The 11,416-nt window shown below is 39.9% G+C and overlaps 1 protein-coding gene across 1 annotated transcript in view; it reads right to left on the bottom strand.

Moving 5' to 3' along the window:
• Nucleotides 1-11,416, bottom strand: part of mapkapk2a (MAPK activated protein kinase 2a) — a 66,221-nt gene that overhangs the window by 28,140 nt on the left and 26,665 nt on the right. The window lies entirely within an intron of this gene.

Genomic DNA, 11,416 nt, shown 5'->3' with positions numbered 1-11,416 from the left:
CTGCTATCTTTAAAGCTACCTCATTGTCTGAGCTTTCAGCCTGTATGTGAAAATTGCGCTATAAAGGCTGAGAGTCAAATTTTAGAGCTTTCCTGTGAAGCACCTTGGGACTCCTTAATTTGTTAAACATGCTAAAGATTGCAGGTGATAGTTGCGGAACATCACCAAGCCCACCATATATCTCTCAGCAAAAATCCTCATCTGCAAGACTGTTTTGGAAGCTCAATGGCTCCAACATTGATTCCTATTTTCCTTTGGCACAGTCTAGGACACTAGACCAGCATGACACTATGGCTTCAAAGCTGATCAATGTAATATTTGAGTGTATTCTGGTGTTGAAAACGTTTCTTCAGTTAAATTGCATTAAATCTTCAAGGTCCTGCATTACTTCTCAGTACTAAATTATACCAGGAAAGGTTTTTGAGACTACAAATGGAGCTTCACTGTCTCGCATTGAACTCTAACAGACTGATTGATTTGATGAACAGCGTGTCAGCAGAAAACCACACCAGAAGTAGCAACATGTTGTGTGGTAGAAAGCAGAAAGCAAAAAGCAATCAATCCAAATTCAGCCAATTATCACAAGCTGCAAACCTTTTGAACACTGCAGAACGCAAAGGGTTAAAAGCATGTTTATGATTGCTAGTTTGCAGGATACCAATCTGAATCGTTAAATAGAAAGCACATTTGTTGCAATGCTATTCTAGCAAGCAAGCATCTTCTTTCACACCTCCAGCATTGCAGCAAGTGTGTGTGTGCGGGCAGTGTGGTTTTCCGTGCCGTACATTTCAGGGGAGTCATTTATCATCTGATTGGCAACTTTATTTTTCCTACTTCCACTCACTCTGCACGTGGACTGCCTGGCCAAGTAACAGTCATGTTTATTGACAAACAGTGGAATGCCATAGCATGACGATGAAAACAAAAACATTGGGCAATACTACTCTTGTCAGTTATGGAGTTGTGTCTGTGATGCATCAGCATAGCATGCAGATTCAACGATGACAAGTGTAATGGCTGGTAGCAACTATTTCAAAACACTGATGCAGATGCCTATATAATAAATGAAAGCACATGCAGAACAGTTGTGTTTTAAGCACTATAATGCTACTGCACCTTTCCTGAAATTGCAACTACCTTTCACAACCTCATTAACATGAGACATTAACTTTCACTTCAGTGAGGATGCTGAGTTGTCAGTACTGCTGAAAATTCCTAATGCAAACAAACAAAAAAAAAATGACTTGCATTTATACAGCATTTTTCAAACCATCAGTCTTCTCAAACTGCCTTATAGCCAATGAAACTGTTTTTTAGGAGCATTCTCATTGTTGTAGTGTAGAAAATATGGGAGCTCACAAATAATAATGTGATAGCACAGTACTGTGAAAGTGCTGCACTGTCAAAGACACAGTCCTTCGAATTACACCAAGGTCCAGCCTGTCCTTTCAGTGGATGTAAAGGATCCATAGGCACTATTCTGAATAAGCATGGCACTTATCTCTGGTCCCTCCATCAACAACACAAATAATGAGTTTATCCAATCGTTTTCACATTGCATGTGGGAAATCACTGTGGCAATTTAGCTAAACTTCAGAAATGAAGACTGCAAAGTATTTTGGGACATCAAATAGTCATGAAGTCCATTGTACAAAGGAAGTCTTTCATTTCCCCCAGAACCGCACTGGGGTATCAGCCTAGATTTTTGTACTGATGTGCTAGAGTGGAATTGGAACTAACAGCTTTGTGTTTCGGAGACAAATATGTTACCCATCGAGCCACTATTCCTATCAATTTTTAGGGTTTATAAAAATATGACAGGTATATGAAATTTCTACAAGTGCATGACAGAGTGGTTGGAGAGTTTAGGACTAGGATTTAATGGACTCAGGATAAGGGCTGAGATGATGTATGGCTAAGATGGACAAAAATGTCTTCACTCAGAGTAACATAGGAAATAAAAGAAGAGGGAGATGATGGTAATATCACAGAACTGTAATTCAGATCCTCAGGCCAACATTTTCACAGGCATAATTTCAAATCCCACCATGACAGACTGCGAAATTTGAATTCAATATAAAAATTGAAATCAAAAGATTGCCTAACAGCATCCATGCAAGTACTGTCATCTCTCAAAAAGAAAATCTGGTTCACTAATGTTCTTTAGGGAAGGATATCTGTCATTTTACCTGTCCTGGCCTGCAATGTGACTCCAGACCCATGGCAATCTGGTTAACATTGGGTAATTAGGAATAGGTAATAAATGCTGGCCTTTACAGGGATGCCCGCGTCCCATGAACAAATAAAAAGAAAAATTAGGCCACTCAGTACCTCTAACCTGCTCCACCATTCAACAAATTCATGATTGATCTGCTCAAAAGTACCAATTTTCCCCCACACAAACCCCATATTCCACAATCTTAAATATTCAGATAGAGTCATGAATCTTTGTAATTCTCTACTCGAGGGCTGGGTATGCCCAGTCCTTTCGGTAAGTTAATTTTGGATACCAAAGAGGCCAGAGATATATAGGGAGAGGGGAGGAAAGTAGAGTTGATGTGCAAGATCAGCTGTGATCTTATGGAATGGAGAAGCAAGCTCAAAAATCTGCACATCCCCCTGCTCCTATTTCTTATGCTCTTATTTATAAAAGACATGCAGAAAACAAGACCGGTCGAGAACAAGTGATTAATAGACACTAAGGTTGTGTGATGCCCAAGGAAGGGAACGTTGATAGATGTAAAGGGAAAAACAATTTTCATGGTCCAGAAAGTGGAAGAGTAAGATTTGGTGGTGGTACAATGAGTCTTCATTTTGTTCCATAATAATAAAGAGAGAAATTAAAGCTCTACTTCTCCAATACATGCAAATGAGCAAACCGTTCCATATTTTCTGCCTGATAATTTCCTCTGAGCACTTCTTTTTTTCCCTCCAATCGTTCTAGTTATTTGATCCATCATGCCACAGATCGTGTTCACCAGGATGACAGAACATGGTCAAACTGCCAGATTAGTCAATAGCTGTTATAAACACCCAAGCTTTTCACCTCACACCTTGAAAATACCCACTGAATAAAGAGTGTCCAGTTACTTCCCCACACATTTGGCATAAGACTAAAATTTAATAGCAATAGGAATGTAACTGTAGTGAAATAGTTTGCTCCATTCCAAACACAGGTTTTTAATGACAGATCTTAATTTCTTTTTCGTAGCTCAAACATTAGAATTGGCACATAGCACTGTCAGATTATGTATTTTACTCTGATTTATAACAGCCATAATGTTACTGCGTCAAGAAACATCATTAACTCTTAAGGAGGAATAAATGGGCAAGAGAATAATCCTCATTTTTGACACAGTGGCATCACAGCCAGTTACTGAAGAAAGCAAATTCTTTGGCATTTGTGTGGCGTGTCAACTAAAATTAAAACCGAAACACTGACAGCGACATAGATTGCAATGGAGTAAAACTTCATGTTTGAAGTTGACAAAATGGGAGCCTAATTGGGACTATATAAATTCATAAGCTAGACCTGCCACAAAAAAGTCGTTACAACTGTGTTTCCCCTGTTCAGAGTATTTGTGGCACTAATTTGGCTATTAAGTGGCTCAGAGAAAGGGTGCTTAGTGCATCAGAGACAGCCTGTAAGGCAATATTGCTGGCACAACTACGTAATTCCGTGACAGTGCAGATGGTTTCCAGATGCAGGTTTGACATCGATTAATCAAAACGAAACCACACGTGGTATCTGTATTCATGTCACAGCATTGCTCTTCTGAGCCACTTAACACCGCTTTGAATGGCTGATATGAGAACACCCCTCATCAAAAGATGCAGCATTTGCTTTCCTACACCTTATCTGGGGCTTTTGTAGAAATTGCTTTCCAAGCAAATATTAGACATGATTTTTCAAATTATTTGAATGCTGTGCATTTGGAAGAATGTGACAGCAATGAGCTTATTATCTTGATTTTAAACTGCTAGTTCCAGTGGAAAGAGAGCTTCGTTCCATTTGCTGAAAGTTAAAGTTTTGTTAAATTTGTTTGTTTGCAGGGCCCGAACAAGTCATCAAACTGAAGGTATCATTTTTTCAAAGAAAAATCAATCTGGAGTATCAATGCAAGAAATCGATCTTATACATCAACACTGCCTACCCATCAGTAATTATGCAACATGTCCACCCAATTAGAAGTACCATATAAACAGTTTACTTGCTTCTATGTATTGAGAGCACCCAGTAGAAGGAGCTCACTGACCTGTACTGGTGTAGCTAGAGCCAGCAGATAGAGATAGAACCTTGCAGAAGGAAGTTAGGCACCTAAAGGCATGACTGAAAATGATGGAATTAAGAAAGTAAAGGGGCATAGGAGATCAGAATTGGAGGAGCACAGAGATCTTGGATGGCTGAAGTAAATTTCAGGAAGGGTGAGGCCATGGACAGGTAGGGTAACAATGATGAAAATCTTAAATTCAAGTCACTGCTGGACTGGGTATCAATATAGGTCAGCGAGTACAGGGGTGAATAGTGAACAGAACTTTGTGCAAATTAGCACACAGACAGCATGTACTGGAAAAGCTGAAGTTTACAGGGGTGTTAAGATGGGAGACCAGTCAGAACAGTGCTTGAATATTTGAACCACAAGTTAGCAAAGGCACGGATGAAGGTTTCAGCAACAATGAGATGAAACAGGAGTCAGGATGGACTAAGTTATGGATTTGGAAGTAGGCACTTGGTGACACCAGGTGTGGGGTCAGAAAGGGTGCCAAATGATGTGAGCAGTCTGATTCAGCTTCAGACAATGACTGGGGAACAGAGACTGTCATGTAAAACAAACAAATGCAGATGCTGAAAATGTAAAACAAAAACAGAAATTGCCGGAGAAATTCAGCAGGTCTGGCAACATCTGTGGAGAGAAAGCATAGTTAACATTTCAAAAACACAGTCTGAAGAAGGGTCACTGAACTTGAAACAGTAACTATACTTTCTCTCCACAGGTGCTGCCAGACCTGCTGAGTTTCTCCAGCAATTTCTGTTTTGTGTGCAGTTTGTAATTGCTTTGACCATCTCAATACTCAACTGCAGGAAACTTCAGCTCATCCAATAAATCAGATGCAGTGGAGAGGTCAAGAGAGATAGCAGTAAAGTAGACAAGCAGGGGGAACATTAGCTGTATACATGTGGAAACAGATGTGTTTTCCAACTATATCACTGAGGAAAAGCATATAGCTAAGAAAGAGCTGGTGAGGGTAAGCGTAACTACTTGGGAAATTAAGCTAAAACATTTGAAAATAAAAGACTAAGGTAGGAAATCAGTATCAGACTATAACTGGAAAAGCCGAAAAGTTGAAATGTTCATTTGGGAGAAGATAAATTGATAATTTGTTTTAATGTTTACAATTTATCAGAAAAGGAAAAACAGAGAAGTTAACGAGCATAACTCACTGACTCTACACAAATTCTGGATGTTTTAAATACTTGAACAGTGAAGGGGATGTGAGGGATGGGAAACGTAGTATTAGGGGAATTATGAAAACACAAGCATCCACATGACAGGAGAGGTCATTTCACAATGAGGATTACTAAATACAATGGCAGGTGATTCACATCTGGCTCAGAATGAACACTCACTTCTAGTCTACAAAATTGGAGGCTTCACCAGTGCTTTATCACACCAGGAATAGGGACAGCGTGTCCAGGTTTCTAGCCTCCCCAGCACCTACACTCCACATTGACCGCTACCAGCTTCACCCTACAAAATGGTCATTTGTGACACTGCAATTACATGTTCCTGCCAGTGGTGGTGCTGCAGTCTGGGTGTCCCAGTTCTTTCACTGTAGCAGAGAAACAGAGGAGTTCACTGTCTGAATGTTACACATGGGATTGAGTCCCAATTTACAAATGCTCTTCCTAATTTTCATTTTTGCTTGCTGATGCCACACTTGCTAAGATGTTGAGAACATAGGAATCAAAAGTAAATTGAAGTCATGGAGTCAGGGATTTTACTGCATGGAAAGGGGGCCTTCAGTCTATTGTGTCCGCACCAGTCACCAAACATCCATTGGTCTGAATCCCATTTTCCAGCACTTAATCTGCATCTTGTATGCTATAGTGTTTCAAGTGCACATCTAAATAGTTCTAAAATATCTTGACGGTTCCCACCTCTACCACCCTTTAAGATGGTGCATTCCAGATACCCACCATCCAATGGGTAAAAAATAATTTCCAAAAATCCCCTCTAAAGCTCGTTCAACTTGCCTTAAAATTGTGCCCTCTCACTGTTGACTGCTCTACTAAGAAAAAATATTTTCCCTTTCTACCCTGTCTATGCCCCCTCATAACTTTGTACACCTTAATCAGATACCCCCTCAGCCTTGGGTGATTTAAGGAAAACAAACCACACTTCCAAACTCTTTTTACTGCTGAAATCACTCCAAGTCAGACAACAATCTGGTGAATCTCTTCTGCACCCTTTCGTTGTGTGCAATCACACTCTTCCTACAATGTGAATGCCTAGAACAGCACATGGTACTCCAGCTGTGACCTAACTAAAAAGTTAGATAAAGGTCCATCATAGCCAATTTATACTTATATTCAATGCCTTGTTTAATAAAGCCAAGTTTCCATTATGCTTTCTTAACCACCTTGTCTACCTGTCCTGTAGTCTAAGGCCCTCATAACACCAATTTTCATGTCATCTGCAGACTTACTGATCATACCTTTTACATTCAGCTAGAAAATTGCCAACAAGCTACTAATAAGAACTTAAAATAATCCCTTCAGGCAGAAAATTTAGCAAATTTTAAAAAGTTTTTTTTAAACAAACTAGCACCACTTATATATCATAGTGCTCTGTATGTTGAACATTTTTCTGTCACAATGGAAAGGAAGGAAGATGTAATGTTGGATGTTTCTCATGAGCAGATTGCGAGTGGTGATACCGAAATTGAAAAAGGTTTAATTTTGACCTTTAAAATGAAGATTTTGTATTTGTTCACATGTGGGCCTGGCCAGCATTTATTAACATTCTCAACTTGCCTGTGACAAGTTTATGGCAAGTTGAAATATATTTCAGGTTTTACAGAATCGAGGAGGGAGAAGGTTTCCACAGTATGCCTTGTGTAATAAAATTATAAAGCCATTTATAAATTATCATCTCCTCACCTTGTCACATCATCAAGAATACCGTTCTATGGTGTTCAAAACAATCAGGGTAGAATTCTCTTCAGAGTCAAGATAAAATGCTACAGCGCACACATTTTACTTTCTAGACCTTGACACACTAAAAGGATGTATGAATTCTTTGAAATCCTGAAAAGATCCCCTGAGCGATTATAGTTCTTTGCTGAAAGAAAAACCAATTACAGTGCCTTAATAATTACCTTGTGGTTGAAATGTGGGTGTAACTTCTGTGAATAGTAAGATCAAAAGGAACAAAAGAATGACAAAGCAAAATAACCACCAGTCCTGGTCAAATCTACAATGGGCAAAAAAATCTAACATTTCTGGTATAATATGGCTCAACAGTCATGATGCTTTCTACGAATTTCAGATTCGTAGATTGCAGAATTGCTGATCCATTTTCACATGGCAATACACATTCACATTTGCTGATATTGTGCCTTTTGCATTTGCTGTTCATTCAAATGATGGGACTTAATATTAAATTGGAACAAACTGCAAACCCTTGTAAATATAACAACATACCTCTGAATATATTGAATGTTTCTCATACAAAGAAAAAAAAATTAATTCCAAATTTCTTTTGCTAGATATCCCTTATTAGAACTGAGATCGCTGTTTAAATGTCTTGACACCATGACAGTTGGTAGATAACTAACAAAAATGCTCTTTTCCTCATTTTTTTATTACTCATTCTTGGAAAAAGTATAAACATTTTATTATCCATCTCAAAATGGCCCCGAGGTGGTGTTGAGCTATCTGTTCAAACTGCTGCAATGTGTGTGTTCTGGACTAATCCACAGTGCATTTTTTCTGTCACAGTTTAAAGACAGCTGAATCACAGAATTCCTACAGTGCGGAAGCAGGCCATTCAGCCCATCAAGTCTACACTGATTGAGAGCAAGTTTGCTATTCAGGATAGTCAGGGGAACAGTAAAGGAAGGGAAAAGGTTTAAAGTGCATTTATTTCAACGCACGAGGCCTGACTGGTAAGGCAGATTGGCTCAGAGCATGGATTGCCTCTGAGGACTGGGATATTATAGCCAGAACAGAAACATGGCTGAGAAAAGGGCAGGACTGGCAGCTGAATGTCCCAGGATACAGAAGCAGCAAGTGTGACAGAAGTACAAGTAAGTGAGGAGGGGCAGTTGCCATTTTGATAAGGGAGGACATAACACAGTGCTTAGAAAGGATATTCTTTAGGGGTCATCAAATGAGGCCATATTGTTAGAACTTAGATACAAGGAGGGGATGGTCACTCTGCTGAGACTGTATTATTGACCCCCAAATAGTCAGTGAGGAGATGCGGAGAGAGGTTGCAGATACCTGCACGAACAACAGAGTAATATTGATTGGAGATTCTAATTTCCCCTGTATTGACTGGACCACCCAGAGCGTAAAAGGCCTGGACGGAGTGGAATTTATCAAATGTGTCCAAGAAAGTTTCCTAAATCAATATGTAGAAGGCCCTACTCAGGAGGATGCAACACTGGGCTTCCTCTTAGGAAGCGAGGACAGGCAAGTGACTGAAGTGTCAGTCAGAGAGTACTTTGTGTCCAGTGACCATGACTCTATTAGTTTTAACACAGCTATGGGAAAAGATAGGATAGGTCCACAGGTTCAGGTGTTAAACTGGAGCAGGACCAATTTTGGGACCATTAGGCAGAATCTAGCAGCAACTGGTTGAGTCAGTTTGAAGGAAATGGAATGACTGACAAATGGGAAGCTTTTAAAAGTGTGATATCAAGAGTCCAGGGATGGCATGTCCCTGTTAGGGTGAAGGGGAAATCTGGCAGGTTTATTATCTGACTAATAAGGGATATTAAGGCTCTGGTCAGGAAAAAGGAGAAGGCATACATTGGGTTTATGTTATCGGGCTCAAGTGAATCCCTAGGTAACTATAAAAAGTGTAGGAGCACACTTAAGAGGGAAATCAGAAGAGCAAAGAAGAGGGTATAAGATCGATCTGGTAGATAAGGTTAAAGATAATCCCAAGAGGTTCTATAGCTATATTAAGAGTATACGTTGAGACTTTATTCCTTGGAACATAGGAGAATGAGGTGAGGTGTATGAAATCATGAGGGGCATGGATAGGACGAATGCATATAGTCTTTTTCCCAGGGATGGGGAAATTGGAAACTGGAGGGCATTGGTTTAGAGTGAAAGGGAAAAGATTTAAGAAGGACCTGAGGGATTTCTTCTTCACACAGAAAGTGGTGCATATATGGAATGGACTGCCAGAGAAAGTGGTTGAGGCGGGTACAATAGCAACATTTTAAAAACATTTGGATGGGCAGGATTTAAGAGAGATATGAACTAAATGCGGGCAATTGGAACTCACTGAGTGGGCACCATGGTCAGCATGGACCAGTTTGGGCCAAAGGGCCTGTTTCCATGCTGTATTCCTCTATGACCCTCCAGAGAGCATCCGACCAAACCCAACCCCTGACCCTATGCCTGTAACCCTGCATTTCCCATGGCTAATCCAGAGGAAACCCATTCAGACACGAGGAAAAAATGTGCAAACTCCACACAGACACATAGTCACCCAAGGCTGGAATTGAAACTGGGTCCCTGGTGCTGTGAGGCAGCAGTGCTAACCACTGAGTCACCATGCTTATTACACAATTGAGGAATACTGATCATGCATGTTGGGGAGATGCTCCAGACGTATGCAGCACACCCAAAAAAAAATGAGAAGTCTGCCTTCCTTCCTGCCTTTGCTCACGTATGCAATTAAAAATAGTGTACCCACCACTGTCTTACTGTCCAACAGCTACATTCTAGTATGAGCAGTGTCTTCTCACAATGAATTCAGAACAAACTAAATTGCCCATTTGTTTACATATTGTCGGTGGGCTCCCAATTCTACCATCTATCTTTCGTATCAAGGGTAGGTGGGAAGGTGGCAGGTTCCCACTCTATTTTACATAGCCCCCTCACACAGAAACAAACACACATACAAATAGGCAGTGGGGAATCCTAATAACCAGTCCTTTGTTGTTACTCTATATATTTTTATGGCATCCTTATCAAGCAACTTCTACCTACATTATTCTGAAAATTCAAAAATTTCTTTAGTAATTGAAAAGATGAAGTGCAAAATATTACATCATTCTCCACAATACAAAAATTGACTTCACAAATTCCATGAAAAGATCAGAATCGTACTTTTTGTTAGGAGCTTTGGGTTTACTCTCAGAAAGAGCAGACACTTCTCTATGGTTGCAATTTTAAAATGTATTCATTCCAAATTGGGTTGTCAGTCGGGGTGCCCCATTTAGAGGGTAAATGATGAACCAATCCAAGCCGTCCATGTTCACAATCTGCTCCAACATAACTTTGCGTAACTGTCCAAAATCTGACTGAGCAGAAAGGCAACAACAAACACTTTCATCGTTCCGGAAATGCAACATGAAAAGATTGGCCAATGAGACAGAGACAAAACAGAGGTATCAGCCAGATACATAGACAAGAAAATGGAGTTCATTCATAAACATCTACAAGTATTTCTGTTTGAAATCCACAAAGAGCATTAGCTAGCTCAGATTCACATTCAACACTACCGCAGAGCACAAGTAACCTCACTCCAATGATAATTTGGGCTATGCGCTTTTTCACCTCTTTGCAGAAGATTATGAGCGCAAACAGTATTAGTTCCACAATAAACAATTCAGAGCATTTAATTAATCATTGACTAAAATTCAAGATTATTTTAGCATAATTATAAAGGTGATATCCAATAAATTATAGCACCCGAATATTTCTCATTTATTAAACTCTGCTGGAAAGCTGGGAGGTCTTGCTGGTAAAGTGGAGGCTACAGACTGGGAATCAGGATGGATGCTGGCTGGCACACCTTTAGGATAGTCATGTTTAAAAATGGTAAGCCAGGTTTCAGTAGCAAATAGCACTAGTTAGGGGCAGAAACATTATAGCGGTGGAAACGTGCAACTTTAGCAATTGAGATACCGTGTAGTTGAAAGCACTGCTGAGTTGAAAAGAACATTAATATTGAGAATAGGCTTGATGGACTCAGTCCTGATGGGGGATGGAGGCACGTTATTTCCAATATTTAACTGGAGAGAGGAATGACCAATGAAGACTGGGACTGCCCTCTACAAATCTCGATCTTCCTCAAGCTGCCTTAATTCCCTAAAGAAGGGACATCGATAAATCAGTTTGGTTTCTGACAGGCTACAACGTGAAAGCAGCAACAGGTGAAGAAATGAAAAC

This window comes from Rhincodon typus, chromosome 25, assembly GCF_021869965.1.
Source record: "Rhincodon typus isolate 14 chromosome 25, sRhiTyp1.1, whole genome shotgun sequence".
In the NCBI taxonomy this organism is placed as follows: Eukaryota; Metazoa; Chordata; class Chondrichthyes; order Orectolobiformes; family Rhincodontidae; genus Rhincodon; species Rhincodon typus.
Note: the sequence above shows the minus strand (reverse complement) of the source record. Positions and strands in the feature narration are given on the sequence as shown.